The sequence below is a fragment of the Schistocerca americana genome, chromosome 2, assembly GCF_021461395.2.
Source record: "Schistocerca americana isolate TAMUIC-IGC-003095 chromosome 2, iqSchAmer2.1, whole genome shotgun sequence".
Taxonomy (NCBI): Eukaryota; Metazoa; Arthropoda; class Insecta; order Orthoptera; family Acrididae; genus Schistocerca; species Schistocerca americana.
The window spans coordinates 357,691,733-357,709,489 of NC_060120.1; the positions used below are offsets into that span (position 1 = coordinate 357,691,733).

General features: G+C 41.6%; 1 protein-coding gene across 1 annotated transcript in view; it reads left to right on the forward strand.

Annotated features, from left to right (window-relative positions):
* The first annotated feature begins 13,755 nt into the window (after window positions 1–13,755).
* Window positions 13,756–17,757, forward strand: part of LOC124595300 (xanthine dehydrogenase-like) — a 414,231-nt gene continuing 410,229 nt past the window's right edge. The window contains exon 1 of the mRNA XM_047133986.1: window positions 13,756–13,781. The gene's annotated coding sequence lies outside the window, so the exon portion shown is untranslated. The remainder of the gene's footprint in view (window positions 13,782–17,757) is intronic.

Below are 17,757 nucleotides of genomic sequence, written 5' to 3' on the forward strand. Positions count from 1 at the left end.
GCTATATTCTCCACTGCAACTTCTCCATTGCCAGTCTCTTTGCGCTCTTCATCAATGTTTGTTACTAAAGAAGGCAAAAATTCGTGCTCCGGAAATATTTGTCGGTTGAATGGCCAAATTCCGGTTTTCCTGAAACTACTAATAGTAGCAGATTTCCCATATGCCTCACAAAATATTTCAGGTGCCTGAAATTAAGTTATGACTATTCGAGGATGGTTTTTTACCACATTGTGGCGGACTGATCATAGTAAGTCTTCAGGGGACCATAGAAACATACGTCTAGAGGTTGCAGCTTCTGTGTGCAATGAGGAGGAAAAGAAATGATAATTATGCCGCTTTCTGTCGTGTGACTATATCTAAGCCTTTATGGGTACTATGTCCATCTAATAGTAATGATACCCTGTTATCTTTGCTTTCATTTGCATACTTTTGAAAATGTTTAAACCAAGTGAGAAATGAATCTTCCATCATCCAGTCAGACTCACTAGGCAGCCCTAGTGACACTGTAGGTGCGCCATCTAAAAGCTCGTGCTTCCATCTTTTCCTTGGAAAAAATAGAGTTGGCGGGATAAAGTTTCCTGATGAACTCATGTACCATAGAACAGTAACATGCTGTCCTCTCTCTGCACTGGTGATTGTCCCAATTTGTTTTTTACCAGTTGCCGCAAACACTTTTTGAGGTTTTTGCACTGTTGAAAGTGCTGATTCGTCAACATTCCATACTCTAGCGGACTCAATATTATTTTTCTGTAATGTTTGTTCAAGAATGTTAAAAAACTTTTCTACTTGCGGTTTGTTAAAAGACTGGGCTCTAGCTGCTGAAGTGGGCTCTGGTTTTCTGAGAGAACTGCCTGGATTTCTCTTTCGAATTCCCCTAAGCCAATCCTAGTCTGCCATTTCATCTTTTTTGCTGAATCTGTGAGGTACTGTATTTTTCTCTACTAACTGAAAAGCTAGTTTTCGTATATCGTTACATGTAGGACCAAACATTCAGGATTCTAAATCTTTTATGTGATTGAACAGCGATGTTTCAAGTCTATTAGAAAACGTAGGGATGAATCGTCCCAAGCCTTTGTCTGCTTCAGTGATATGTTTTTTTTCCCATAACTCTTCGACATAACGTAGCTTTTGGAACACCAAATGTCTTTGAAGCTTTTAGCCATCCCATATCTTTTCTTTCAATAGGTTGAATAGCTTGTTTCATTGATTCTTCGCTCCATGACTGACGATCTGCCTCTCTCTTGTAGGTCCCAACCATTTGTGCTGAAAAGAAGCTGAGTATTACGCATCTATTGTTTTATGATCCTACATAGACAGCATACTTAAAGTTAGGCATATGATATTATTATATTGCATCAATTACTATCAGTCAGCAGTTATAGCCTGAGCCTACAAATATTCTGTATATAAAACATTTACGATACATAATTTCGTTATCTAATTAACACTGTTTTGTTGTTTTTAATATTATAATTAATTTTAATACGTAAACACAACAATAAACATTCAAAATATAAGATTTATTTGCCAGAGTAAAATAGCACACTATATGTGGGTAAAATGACCCACTGTTTCATTATACCCAAGAAACTGGTGTATCGTTTTACCCTGGACAGCCATTTTGTACTTGGAACAACAGACGCATGACCAGCTTATGTCTATCAACAAAACTTTGTAGTCAACAAACAGAGAAAAGAATATGGTTCCATGACCTTAACTTATATTTTTGATAACAATATGATAAAGCACGTGTTTAGAGCTTTGTGTGACTTACCGCTATTAGATCAGCACCTGCTGATTACGACTTTGAGCTCTAGCACGGAAAATAACCACAAGAGATGCACGCTATTAACACAGTACCACTACTACCAACTTATGAATTGCGCACTACACTACATTTAAAGCTGTGTATCATGGTATTCGAGAAACAAGTGGTGTTTCATTTTATCCTAGTATTTCATTTTAGGACAGGTTCCCCTATTTCTTCGAGGTTCAGACGATGCTCTGTTTGTTGAGTTTTACAGCCAAGATGTTGCAGTCCTTTTAAGTTCACTGATTTCATTGTTTTTTTGCAGTTAAAATGAGAAGAAAATCATTCCAATGTTTACATATCGATGTCACTGAATTTGCATTTGCCACGGTTTTTCACTAGATTTTGATCTTGTAATGATTTCGTTTGCATTTTTTGCTTTAACTTAGCAGCAGTAACATTTCCCAGGTAAAGCCACGATAGTTTTTTTTGCACTGAATCATAAAGACTCATTCTTTTTTACGTTTTTCGCGGAACTCGAATTTCGTGAACCTTTTTTCACCGCTATCTTGCCATCATGTAACATATAATATAAGAGTCAAGAGATAAAGCTTGTATAGACCCTTTATATACTACTTCCACCTTTATGCTTTCCCTTCTTTGCTTAGAACTGGGTTTCCATCTGAGCTCTTGATATTCATACATGTGGTTCTCTTTTCTCCAAATGTCTCTTTAATTTTCCTGTAGGCAGTATCTATCGTACCCCTAGTGATATATGCCTTAACATCCGTACATTTGTCCTCTAGCCATCCCTGCTTAGCCATTTTGCACTTCCTGTCGATCTCATTCTTGAGACGTTTGTATTCCTTTTTGCCTGCTTTGTTTACTGCAATCTTATATTCTCTCCTTTCCTCAATTAAATTCAATATCTCTTCTGTAACCCAAGGATTTCTACTTGCACTCATCTTTTTGCCTACTTGATCCTTTGCTGCCTTTACTATTTCATCTCTCAAAGCTACCCATTCTTCATCTACTGTATTTCTTTCCTTCATTCTTGTCAATCGTTCCCCTGAAACTCTGTACAACTTCTGGTTTAGTCAGTTTATCCAGGTCTCATCTCCTTAAATTCCCACCTTTTTGCAGTTTCTTCAGTTTTAATCTACAGTTCATAACCAATAGATTGTGGTCAGAGTCCACATCTGCCCCTGGAAATGTCTTACAATTTAAAACCTGGTACCTAAATCTCTGTCTTACCATTATATAATCTATCTGAAACCTGCCAGTGTCTCCATGCCTCTTCCATGTATACAACCTTCTTTCATGATACTTGAACCAAGTGTTGTTACCTATGATTAAGTTATTCTCTGTGCAAAATTCTAGAAGGTGGCTTCCTCTTTCACTCATTACCCCCATTCCATATTCACTTACTACGTTTTCTTCTCTTCCTTTTCCTACTCTCGAATTCCAGTCACCCATGATTATTAAATTTTCGTCTCCCTTCACTATCCGAATTATTTCTTTTATCTCACCATACATTTCATCAATCTCTTCGTCATCTGCGGAGTTGGTTGGCATGTAAACTTGTACTACTGTGGTAGGCGTGGGTTTCGTGTCTATCTTGGGCACAATAATGTCTAATCTATGCTGTTTGTAGTAGCTTACCCACACTCCTATTTTTAATTCATTATTAAACCTACTCCTGCATTACCTCTATTTGATTTTGTATTTATAACCCTGTAGTCACCTGACCAGAAGTCTTGTTCCTCCTGCCACCGAACTTCACTACTTCCCACTATATCTAACTTTAACTTATCCATTTCCCTTTTTAAATTTTCTAACCTACCTGCCCGATTAAGGGATCTGACATTCCACGCTCCGATAACGACGTCCTCCTGAGTGGTCCCCGCCTAGAGATACGAATGGGGGACTATTTTACCTCTAGAATATTTTACCCAAGAGGACGCTGTCATCATTTAACCATACAGTAAAGCTGCACGCCCTCAGCAAAAACTACGCCTGTGGTTTCCCCTTGATTTCAGCCGTTTGCAGTACCGGCACAGCAAGGCCGTTTTGGCTAGTGTTACAAGACCACATCAGTCAATCATCCAGACTGTTTCCCCTGCAACTACTGAAGAGGCTGTTGCCCCTCTTCAGGAAACACACATTTGTCTGATACCCCTCCATTGTGGTTGCACCTATGGTACGGCTGTCTGTATCGCTGAGGCATACAAGCCTCCCCACCAACGGCAAGGTCCATGGTTCATGGGGGGAGTAACTATTCCTACGAAATGGTATTCCAATTCAACGATTTTCGAATGAAGCATGTATTCAGGAAGACAGAGTGAAACTTCGCGAAATCTTCAAAGTGAACAGTGATTTAAAAAGGGTATAATGTAGACAGAGAATGTCTATAAAACTCAAACAGCTTAATCAATTAATATGTTCATGCATGAGTCAGGGAAGTGGTGTAGTCTTTCACTCTGCTCTGAGCAGGGTAACTCGCTGACAACGATCATTCCTAGCTGCAAAGAGCTGCAGTCTTACCTCAAACTTTTTCTCTTCAAAAATAATTGTTGTTGTTGTTGTTGTGGTCTTCAGTCCTGAGACTGGTTTGATGCAGCTCTCCATGCTACTCTATCCTGTGCAAGCTTCTTCATCTCCCAGTACCTACCGCAACCTACATCCTTCTGAATCTGCTTAGTGTATTGATCTCTTGGTCTCCCTCTACGATTTTTACCCTCCACGCTGCCCTCCAATGCTAAATTTGTGATCCCTTGATGCCTCAAAACATGTCCTACCAACCGATCCCTTCTTCTAGTCAAGTTGTGCCACAAACTTCTCTTCTCCCCAATCCTATTCAATACCTCCTCATTAGTTACGTGATCTACCCACCTTATCTTCAGCATTCTTCTGTAGCACCACATTTCGAAAGCTTATATTCTCTTCTTGTCCAAACTGGTTATCGTCCATGTTTCACTTCCATACATGGCTACACTCCATACAAATACTTTCAGAAACGACTTCCTGACACTTAAATCTATACTCGATGTTAACAAATTTCTCTTCTTCAGAAACGATTTCCTTGCCATTGCCAGTCTACAGTTTATATCCTCTCTACTTCGACCATCATCAGTTATTTTACTCCCTAAATAGCAAAACTCCTTTACTACTTTAAGTGTCTCATTTCCTAATCTAATCCCCTCAGCAGCACCCGATTTAATTTGACTACATTCCATTATCCTCGTTTTGCTTTTGTTGATGTTCATCTTATATCCTCCTTTCAAAACACTGTCCATTCCGTTCAACTGCTCTTCCAAGTCCTTTGCTGTCTCTGACAGAATTACAATGTCATCGGCGAACCTCAAAGTTTTTACTTCTTCTCCATGAATTTTAATACCTACTCCGAATTTTTCTTTTGTTTCCTTTACTGCTTGCTCAATATACAGATTGAATAACATCGGGGAGAGGCTACAACCCTGTCTCACTCCTTTCTCAACCACTGCTTCCCTTTCATGCCCCTCGACTCTTATAACTGCCATCTGGTTTCTGTACAAATTGTAAATAGCCTTTCGCTCCCTGTATTTTACCCCTGCCACCTTCAGAATTTGAAAGAGAGTATTCCAGTTACCGTTGTCAAAAGCTTTCTCTAAGTCTACAAATGCTAGAAACGTAGGTTTGCCTTTTCTTAATCTTTCTTCTAAGATAAGTCGTAAGGTTAGTATTGCCTCACGTGTTCCAACATTTCTACGGAATCCAAACTGATCTTCCCCGAGGTCCGCTTCTACCAGTTTTTCCATTCGTCTATAAAGAATTCGCGTTAGTATTTTGCAGCTGTGACTTATTAAACTGATAGTTCGGTAATTTTCACATCTGTCAACACCTGCTTTCTTTGGTATTGGAATTATTATATTCTTCTTGAAGTCTGTGGGTATTTCGCCTGTCTCATACATCTTGCTCACCAGATGGTAGAGTTTTGTCATGACTGGCTCTCCCAAGGCCATCAGTAGTTCTAATGGAATGTTGTCTACTCCCGGGGCCTTGTTTCGACTCAGGTCTTTCAGTGCTCTGTCAAACTCTTCACGCAGTATCGTATCTCCCATTTCATCTTCATCTACATCCTCTTCCATTTCCATAATATTGTCCTCAAGTACATCGCCCTTGTATAAACCCTCTATATACTCCTTCCACCTTTCTGCCTTCCCTTCTTTGCTTAGAACTGGGTTGCCATCTGAGCTCTTGATATTCATACAAGTGGTTCTCTTCTCTCCAAAGGTCTCTTTAATTTTCCCGTAGGCAGTATCTATCTTACCCCTAGTGAGACAAGCCTCTACATCCTTACATTTGTCCTCTAGCCATCCCTGCTTAGGCATTTTGCACTTTCTGTCGATCTCATTTTTGAGACGTTTGTATTCCCTTTTGCCTGCTTCATTTACTGCATTTTTATATTTTCTCCTTTCATCAATTAAATTCAATATTTCTTCTGTTACCCAAGGATTTCTATTAGCCCTCGTCTTTTTACCTACTTGATCCTCTGCTGCCTTCACTACTTCATCCCTCAGAGCTACCCATTCTTCTTCTACTGTATTTCTTTCCCCCATTCCTGTCAATTGTTCCCTTATGCTCTCCCTGAAACTCTCTACAACCTGTGGTTCTTTCAGTTTATCCAGGTCCCATCTCCTTAAATTCCCACCTATTTGCAGTTTCTTCAGTTTCAATCTGCAGTTCATAACCAATAGATTGTGGTCAGAATCCACATCTGCCCCTGGAAATGTCTTACAATTTAAAACCTGGTTCCTAAATCTCTGTCTTACCATTATATAATCTATCTGATACCTATTAGTATCTCCAGGATTCTTCCAGGTATACAACCTTCTTTTATGATTCTTGAACCAAGTGTTAGCTATGATTAAGTTATTCTCTGTGCAAAATTCTACAAGGCGGCTATTACATTATTCAAAATATATATTCTCTTCGCTTTCTAATGTATTCATCTTACCTATCCTTGCTGGCCTTTACAATCATTCTTTCTTCATCTAACAGATATCATCACAAGTCAACTTAGGATTAGAGAATACATCCATCACCTACCACACTTCAACTAAGAATGTATCAGACTGCACAGAGGCAAGGACTATGCCTTGACAAGACCAAAGATTGTTTAACAGTAACGTAACTTGCTCTCTCTCTGATGTGCACATCGAGAACATATAAAAATCGAAATGACTTGACCACCTCACAACAGTATTGTGTAACAACAGCCCACAAAGAGGCGTATAAGCATCTTTAGGCTCCATCCATGATTTTTACAAGAATGAAAACTACGATGTGGTGAAGAATGTTGTCTGTCATGCAGTTGATGGCGATTGGCAGGACACCAATATAGACATAGATGTGCAAGCAGCTGAATGCCGGAAATCGTTGACATGTAACGTACACAGATTTTTCAACTGAGATTATGTTAGTATCGTTGTTGTGTGGGATGATTGAGCAGGAGAAAGAGATCGTGATTTCTAGCAGTGGACCCAAGTCGAAATTTGTAATATGATACTACTCTGTCATGAAAGTGGGCTAATGACAAGTATAAGAAAAATATTTGAAGTATCTACAGTAGTAAATAAATGTTTCTTCTTTGCGATTGTGTCATAACGACCTACACGACTTTCAAAAGGAAATATGAGCTGCCCCCATGAACCATGAACCATGGGCCTTGCTGTGGTGCGGTTGGTTACAAGCCTCAACAATATTGGCTGTACCGTAGGTGAGCCACAAAGGAGTGTCTGCTCAGAGACCAGAGAGGTTCCCCTCAAGAGGGCAGCAGCTGTAGTTGCAGAGGCAGAGGTCTGTATGACTGACTGATCTGGCCTTGTAACATCAACCAGCATGACCTTGCAGTGCTGATACTGAGCTGAAAGCATGGGGAAACTACAGCCACTGCTTTTCTGAAGGCATGCAACTCTTGTGTGGTTAAATGATTATGGCAACCTGTTGGGTAAAATATTCTGGAGATAAAACAGTCTCCAGTTCAGATCTCTGAGCAGGAACTAGTGAGGAGAACGTCATTATTAGGAAAAACAAAAGTGGCAATGTATGGATCAGAGACTGGAGTATTAGATCCCTTAGTAGGACAGGTAGGTCAGAAAATTGAAAAAGGAGAATTAAGAGACTGAGTGGGGATTAGTGAAGTTTGGTGGCACGATGAACAGGCGTTTTGGTCAGGGCAAACAGAGTTATAAATACGAAATCGAATAGGGGTAATGCAGGAGTAGGTCTAATATTGCATAAGAAAATAGGAATGCAAGTAAGCTACTATGAAGAGTAAAGTGAATGCATTATCACAGCCGAGACAGACACGAAGCCAGCACCAGCTATAATAGTACAAGATTATATGCCAACTAAAGCTGAGTCGGCGTAAGTTGATCCTTGATAGCTGGAGTGGGCCGGGCACAGCAGCTTCGTGTGCTACCTGAAACAGTAACGTAATACGATTTTACACACGTCTCTAAGACAAACCTTCAGTGTCGTCGCAGCTCTGTAAACGACTGTTTCCGCCTGCAACCGTTAGCGCTTCACAGTTGAAAGCTGGCAACGTCACTGTGAGGTGTCAGGGATGTTCTTAAGCGATCTCGACTATAGCTTCATAGTTGACGAAGTGATTGGAAAAAAATTATGACGAGAAAAATGAAATTATTCAGACAGTTAAGGGAGACGAAAATTTAATGTGACATGGAACTGGAATTCGACGGTAGGAAAAGTAAGGGAAGGTAAAATAGTAGCTGAATGTGGACTGGGGCAAAGGAATAAAAGAGCCCAATTTAATCATCACTAACACTTAAGAATCATGAAAGGAGGTTGTATATGTGGTAGAGACCTTGAGACACCAGAAGGTTTCACATTGATTATATAATGGTAGCACAAAGATTTTAGAACCAGATTCGAATCAGTGTGGACACTGACCACAGTTTATTGGCCATGAATTGTAGATCAAAGCTCAGGAAATTGAAAAAGGTAAATACACTCCTGGAAATTGAAATAAGAACACCGTGAATTCATTGTCCCAGGAAGAGGAAACTTTATTGACACATTCCTGGGGTCAGATACATCAGATGATCACACTGACAGAACCACAGGCACATAGACACAGGCAACAGAGCATGCACAATGTCGGCACTAGTACAGTGTATATCCACCTTTCGCAGCAATGCAGGCTGCTATTCTCCCATGGAGACGATCGTAGAGATGCTGGATGTAGTCCTGTGGAACGGCTTGCCATGCCATTTCCACCTGGCGCCTCAGTTGGACCAGCGTTCGTGCTGGACGTGCAGACCGCGTGAGACAACGCTTCATCCAGTCCCAAACATGCTCAATGGGGGACAGATCCGGAGATCTTGCTGGCCAGGGTAGTTGACTTACACCTTCTAGAGCACGTTGGGTGGCACGGGATACATGCGGACGTGCATTGTCCTGTTGGAACAGCAAGTTCCCTTGCCGGTCTAGGAATGGTAGAACGATGGGTTCGATGACGGTTTGGATGTACCGTGCACTATTCAGTGTCCCCTCGACGATCACCAGTGGTGTACAGCCAGTGTAGGAGATCGCTCCCCACACCATGATGCCGGATGTTGGCCCTGTGTGCCTCGGTCGTATGCAGTCCTGATTGTGGCGCTCACCTGCACGGCGCCAAACACGCATACGACCATCATTGGCACCAAGGCAGAAGCGACTCTCATCGCTGAAGACGACACGTCTCCATTCGTCCCTCCATTCACGCCTGTCGCGACACCACTGGAGGCGGGCTGCACGATGTTGGGGCGTGAGCGGAAGACGGCCTAACGGTGTGCGGGACCGTAGCCCAGCTTCATGGAGACGGTTGCGAATGGTCCTCGCCGATACCCCAGGAGCAACAGTGTCCCTAATTTGCTGGGAAGTGGCGGTGCGGTCCCCTACGGCACTGCGTAGGATCCTACGGTCTTGGCGTGCATCCGTGCGTCGCTGCGGTCCGGTCCCAGGTCGACGGGCACGTGCACCTTCCGCCGACCACTGGCGACAACATCGATGTACTGTGGAGACCTCACGCCCCACGTGTTGAGCAATTCGGCGGTACGTCCACCCGGCCTCCCGCATGCCCACTATACGCCTTCGCTCAAAGTCCGTCAACTGCACATACGGTTCACGTCCACGCTGTCGCGGCATGCTACCAGTGTTAAAGACTGCGATGGAGCTCCGTATGCCACGGCAAACTGGCTGACACTGACGGCGGCGGTGCACAAATGCTGCGCAGTTAGCGCCATTCGACGGCCAACATCGCGGTTCCTGGTGTGTCCGCTGTGCCGTGCGTGTGATCATTGCTTGTACAGCCCTCTCGCAGTGTCCGGAGCAAGTATGGTGGGTCTGACACACCGGTGTCAATGTGTTCTTTTTTCCATTTCCAGGAGTGTATTAACGTTACCGATGAAATGAGAAAATATAAAAATGTAGCAAATGAAACAGGCGAAAGGGAATACAGGCGACTAAAAATGAGATTGACAGGAAATGCAAAATGGCTAAGTAGGAATGGCTAGAGGACAAATGTATGGATTTAGAAACACATTTCACTAGTGGAAAGATTGTTGCGGCCTAAATGAAAATTAAAGAGACCTTTGGAGAAAAGATAAACAGCTGCATAAATATCAAGAGCTCAGATGGAAAACCAGTCTTAAGCAAAGAAAGGAAATCTGAAAGGCGAAAGCAGTATATAGAGGATGTATAAATAGGAGATGAACTTGAAGGCAATATTACACAAAGTGAAGAAAACGTAGATAAATATAAGATGAGAAATATGACTCTGGGAGAAAAATTTGACAGATCACTGAAAGACTTAAGTCGAAACAAGACCCCCAGAGTAGACGATATTCCGTCAGAACTAGTGACAGGCTTGGGAGAGCCTACCGTGACGAGACACGCAAGATGTAGGCGAAATACCGTCAGACTTCAAGAAGGATGTAATAATCCCAATTCCAAAGAAAGTAGTTCCCGAACTATCAGTTTAATAAGACATAGTTGCAGAATATTAACACGAATTCTTTACAAAAGAATGGAAAAACCGGAAGAAACTGACTTCGGTGAAGATCAGTTTGGATTCCAGAGAAACTTAAGAACGCGATAGGCAATATTGGTTCTATATCTTATTTCAGAAGACAGGTAGCAACAAGAAGTAAAAACTTTGAGGTTTGCCGATGACATTGTAATTCTGTCAGAGACAACAAAGGACTTGGAAGAACAGTTGAACGGAATAGAGAAAGCCTTGAAAGGGGAATATAAAAAGAACATCAACAAAAGCAAAACAAGGATAATGGACTTTACTCGAATTAAGTCAGGTGATGCTAAGGGAATTAGATTCGGAATTGAGCCACTTAAAGTAGTAGTTGAATTTTGCTATTTGAGCACCAAAATAAGTGATGATGGCCGAAGAAGAGAGGATATAAAATGTAGACTGGCAATGGCAAGGAAAGCGTTTCTGAAGAAGAGAAATTTGATAATATCGAATATAGTGTTGGGAAGCCTTTTCTAACGGTATTTGTCTGGAGTGTAGCTCTGTATGGTAGTGAAACACAGACGACAAATGGTTTCGAACAAGCAGACAACAAAAACTTTTGAAATGTCGTGTTATAGAAGAATGCTGAAAATTAGACGGGCTGATCACGTAATCAATGAGGAAGCACTGAATAGAATTGGGAAGACAAGAAATTTGTGGCACAACTTGACTAAAAGAAGGGTTCAGTTGATAGGGCACATTCTGAGTCATCAAAGGATCACCTGCTTGGTGTTGGAAGGAAGTGTGGTGGGTAAAAATTGCAGAGGAAGACTAAGACATGAATCAGGTTCAGGAGGATGTAACTTGCAGTAGTTATTCGGAAATGAACAGCCTTGCACAGGATAATATATTATGGGGAGTTGCATCAAACCAGTCTTCGGACTGAAGACCATAACAAAGACAACAACAACAATTTCAAGGCAGTATCACAGAGGGAGAAGATGACTTGAATGAAGATGGGATAGGAGATATGATATCACAAAAAGAATTTGACAGAGCACCGAATTCGAAACAAGGCCGCCAAAGTAGACAACATCCCCTCAGAACTACTGATATGCTTGGGATAGCCAGCCATAACAAAACCCTTCCAGCTGGTATGAAAGATGTATGAGACTGGCGAAATACCCTCAGACGTCAAGAAGAATATAATAATTCTAATTCCAAAGGAAACAGATGCTGATACATGTGAATATTATCGAACTATCAGTTTAATAAGTCATAGTTGCAAAATACTAACACGTATTATTTAGAGAAGAATGGAAAAAGTATTAGAAGCCTACCTCGGGGAATATCATTTTGGATTCCAGAGAAATGTAGGAACACTCGAGGCAATATTGACTCTGAGACTTACCTTAGAAGAAAGGAGAAGAAAAGGCAAACATACGTTTATGGCTTTTGTAATCCTGGAGAAAGCTTTTAACAGTGTTGACTGGAATACACTTTTTAAATTCCGAAGTTGGGGAGGGGGGGGGGGATACAGAAACAGAAGGTTATATACGACAGAAACCAGACAGTAGTTATAAGAGTCAAGAGGGATACGAAAGGGAAGCAGTTGTTGAGAAAGGAGTGAGATAAGGTTGCAGCCTGTCCTCGATTTAATCAATCAGTACACTGAGCGAGGATACAGGAAACCTAAGACAATTTTGAAGAAGGAATTTAAGTTCAGGGAGAAGAAATAAAAACTTTAGAGTTTGGTGATGACAGTGCAATTCTGTCAGAGACAGCAAAGGACTTGGAAGAGTCGCTGAAGGGAATGGACAGTATTTTGCAAGAAGGATATAATATGATCATTAACAAAAGCAAAACAAGGATAATGGAATGTAATCGAATTAAATCAGGCGATGCTGAGGAAATTAGATTATGAAACGAGATACAAGAAGTAATACAAAAGTTTTGCTATTTGGGCAGTAAAATAACTGAAGACAGCCAAAGTAGATAATATCAAAAGTAAACTGGCAATGGCGAGAAAAGTTTTTCTGAAGCAGAGAAATTTGTTAACACCGAATACTGATTTGAGTGTTAGGATCTCTTTTCTTAATGTATTTGTCTGGAGTGAAGCATCGTGTGGAAGTGAAACGTGGACGATAAAATGTTCAGATAGGAAGAGAACAGAATCTTTTGAAATATGGTGCTACAGAAGAATGCTAAAGTTTAGGTGGGTGGTTCATGTACCCAATGGTGAGGTATTGAATAGAACTGAAGAGAAAAGAAATTTGCGATATAATTCGACTAAAAGAACGAATCGGTTGAGAGGACACATTCTGAAACATTAAGGGCTCACAGTTTAGTACTGGAGGGAAATGAGGATGGGGTTGGGATGTAAAAATTGTAGAGGGAGATCAAGAGATGAATACAGCTAGCGGGTTCAATAGAATGTAGGCTGAAGTTATTATTCGGAGATTTAGGGGCTTGTTCAGCACAGAGAAGTATGGAGAGCTGCATCAAGCCACATTTCTGAATGAAAACCACAACTTCAACATGGGCTGCTAAATCCTCACGTGATAGACAATGGCAATATATTTTAAATTTCTCTTTCGTTATCCAAAAAACATAAAAAGATTGATGACGAATGATAGGCAGAGTCAATGCACGTAGAAATCTCGTCTCGTGACTTTTGCGAATGTGTGGTCACTCTGGCGGATGCATGTAAGTATGGACTGTTTGTCACGCGTCGGCACTCACTGGACTATAGTTACCACAATCAAACTAATCTAGAGCACGTGCTGTGTAATGACTCTCGACTGTCGAGATTGGCCGGAAAGAAGTAATAACTGGCTGCTGGTCTGTGAAGCATTGTAATTCGTACATGAGACGACAGTGACAGCGAACAAAGGCTACGAGCTGCTGGAACAAATATGCGTCATGTTTAGTCGTGCGGAGAGGACGACTATTTGACTCCGGTCCCACCGCAAAACGCCCAGAAGCCATGGGCAACGCGGAGAGCCGCCCACACCTGCAGCGGTGAGTGCACTCTTGATCTCTTGTTTTAAGACTCGCCACGGACACATTTCTCCAGACTGTCGACAAGAAAAGCGTCACCATACTGTGCTCCTGGCTTCAGTGTTACGCTCTCCTAGTTTCACAGTTTTCAATTATTATTTGTTTTTGGCTTCTATCATACCTACTTTTGAGCCATAACAAAAGTAAAAAGATTCACAACTATAACAAAAGTAAGACTGATCACCTCCGTAAGCGCATTCTAAGGCATATATTCTTAAATTTATCGACAAGTTGAAACTGATGCATGTATACAACTGTTCTGTTTTATGTGTTAGCTAACCACCCGTTTGCATTAAAATACTTAATTTAGTTAATTCATTGAATTTAAAATCCATCGTCCCGTTTAAATTTTTATGTCTGCTTGTCTTTATAAACCCAGCTATGGTCGCGTTTGCAACAACTTGGATCGTACAACGCGGCAGACAGAAGTCAAATCTCACGAGCTCCTATGAAATGAAATGATCGTATGGCATTGTTGGCCGGGCGGCCCCATGCGGGGGAGTTCGGCCGCCGTTTTGCAAGTTCTTTTTAGTTGGTACCACTTCGGCGACTTGCGAGTCAATGATGATGAGGGACACACAACACCCAGTCATCTAGAGCCAGAGAAAATCCCCGATCCCGCCGGGAATTGAACCCGGGAAGCCGTGTGGGGGAAGCGAGAACGCTACCGCAAGACCACGAGATAAGAATTTGACTTTGCTTTCCTTGTAGCAGATGGTGTGATTTACAACACTAATTTTTACGTCATCGCATCGACAGGAGTGGTGTTCAAAATGCCAATTGATGATAGCAACCAACTAGTTCCAGAACGCATTTACTTGTTCTTTTGTTCCAATTTCTGTAACTAATTCCAGAATGGTTTGTAAGTCTGATTATTTGATGATGCTGATGAAGATTGTGAATTTTATTGCTCCCATAAGTGCGAAAGTTTCAGTTAAAAATGTCGGAGCCTCACCAGGTATACAGAGTGAATATTCATTCTGCAGCGGAATATGGGGTGATTTGAAACTTCTTACTAGATTAAAACTGTGTGCCGGGCTGGAGCCTGGGACGTTTGCTTTTGGTGGCCAACTGCTCTACTAAGTGAGCCATCCGAGCAGTACTCGAGACCCGCCCTCATAGCTTTACTTTATCCAGTCCCTCGCCTCCTACCTTCAAAATTTCACAGAAATTCTGCGGCATACCTTGCGAGACTAGTCCTCTGGGAAGAAAGGATATGGCAGAGACATGGCTTAAGCACAGCCTGGGGGATTATTTCCAGAATGAATTTTCACTCAAGAGTTTTTTCCTTATTTTGTGGTCAGAGGAAATCACATCCAGTACGGTTTTCCATATCCACTTTTGATCTGTTTGTGTATATACTTGACTATATAATTGTGTACAGTTCTCCAGTTACGAAATATCTCTCTCAATCGACATATATTAGCTTGGTGCATAAGTTCATAAGTTCGTAGCGTTTTTGTTTTATGGTGGTATTCCTGTTGCTATGCGTTCATTTATCGATTTCCATGATTTATTTGTAGCTCACTATTTATATTTGAGTCTACATATTGACATTTGGAGATAGTGAGGGGAACTGTGGGCCCTAGAAAATGTAATAGCAAGTGGAGCAACGGGAACATTTCCCACGTATTCTTCTGTTTGACTTCAATAGTGGTGTGACAGAAGAGGAGGCAGCCTGAAACATTTGCACCGTGTACGGGGAAAATGCTACTGGACAAAGCAGGGCAAGAAACAGGTTTTCTCGTCTTAAGGAAGATCGTTTTGACATTACTCACTTTCCACGTTCAGGAGAACCTTCGGAATTTGATTAATTACGTTAAGACCCATTAATCCACAGTAATCCACCCCAGTATACTCAAGAACTGACGAGTGTGATGAACTTTGATCATTCTACCATCTTGCGACATTTACATGCAGTGAAGAAGATTCAGAAATCGGGGTATGGGTACCACAAGCTCTAAGAAAAAATCACAAAAACCTGTGGGTGGCCATACGTGCATCTCTGCTTCCTCGTAATTAACTGACTGCTCTTCAATAACACCGACCATTCCTATCCTGTGTCGTCATTAGAGACGAGAAATTGTGTCTTTGTGCTAACATAAGAAAAAGAGAGGAGCGGTTGAGCCCAAACAAAGTACTAACGCCCCATACAATGACATGCGCGCATCCACAAATGATGATTTTATACACCTGGTGCTACAGCGATGGTGTGGTGTGCTACGAATTGCTTTCTCGAGGTGTCACTATCACTGCTGACATTTATTGTCAACAGCTGAGATGTCTTGCAGATGCAATCCAAGAACAACGCCCGGAAAGACCGGGTGAAGTGATGCTACCCCACAGCAACGTCTGTCCGCATTCTGCAACACTCACAAAAAACACTATGCAGGAGTTAGGGTGGGAATTTATTCCGTATCCACCTAATTCACCTGATGATACGCCCTTAGATTTTCACCTTTTCCACTCTTTGTCGAACAACGTTACGAGCTTATGCGCGAAACCCTATATTACAGGAATGTGTCGATACGTTGTAGTGTTTCCTTACCTCGGGCTTCTGCCGTGAGAAATATAAAATAGAAAATCTGATTGGGTTTTGAATTTTGATGGAATAAGTTACGGATAAGGCGGACTTCGTATTATTGATTGGGATAGTGCTGTAATTTGACCGTGCATGGCAGACCGGGTCGACAACACTACAAAAAGCGACTGTACGGAAATAGTATCAGAAACTAATTGAAACTTATCTTATAATCTTGTTAGAAACGCAGTACTAATTACAATATAGTCTTCATGGCTGTCCTCCTAATTTCTCTAGTAGGACGACCCGTCTTTCACTTTTCTCCGTCTGTTGAAAACTTCTTCAAGTTGTCACTGTCATGATCAATTTACAAATTTGCCGATAACCACCTCGAATCACTATTGAAACAACCTCGCTTTGTAATATAATTTTAATATCCACCCAAAAGCACATTCAACACAGCGCTGAAATATACGCGTCTTTCGTATGAAGACAAGAGAGAGAGAGAGAGAGTAATCAACTAGTTGTTAAAAACAAACACCTACGCAAAAGTAAAAAAAAAGATCAAAATTATTTATAGAAATCGGTCGCTGGCGCAGCGCTCTTCTGCGTGCGCGATCGTAAGTTATATCTTTGTATTGGCGGAGGCGCGGTAGTCAAAGTACCATTACAACGTTCTGTGATGGTCCTCTAGGGACAATTCTATTTTGCAGATATTTCCAGCGTTCTTACCTTCTCTGTCAGGTCTCTTATTTTGCTTCGGTCGTTTTTTCTCGACGTTCGAAGCTTTATTTGAAAAAAATACAAAAAAATTACGGTTCAAAGTATTGGCCGTCGCTGGACACTTTCTCCTATGTTTCGGGCAGCAAACGAAGCCCGCAGCAGAGGACTGGGCATCATTTGAGGAGATCCCATATTTGCGCTTGTTCATATGACCAGAAGGAGCTAGTCATCCAGAGCATGTGCTATCTATCAAAAACAGGTCATAGTCAGAGGGAGCAATGTCAGGAGAATACGGCGGGTGAGGTAGGACTTCCCATTTCAACGTTTCCAAGTATGTTTTGATGGATTTTGCGACACGGATGTCTAGCATTCTCATGCTGCAAATCGTCGTATTGTGGCTGTTTGTCATTCAGTGCTCGGCTTAAATACGTCAACTGCTTTCGATAACGGCCTCCTGTTATTGTTTTCTTCGGTTTCAGTAGCTTCGAAAACCTTCTATCTTCCACCGCCATGCCAATCTCTGAACTAGGCTCGTAAGATGACATACTCAGTTGAGAATAACTTTTTGATGCAGTCGCAAATTGAGTAATATCTTGATGGCGTTATGTTTACAAATGCCTAAACTTATTGCACTAAAAAATGACCTTACGACCTACCATCTGCACCACCACTTGCCGCTGTTGCCATCTATTG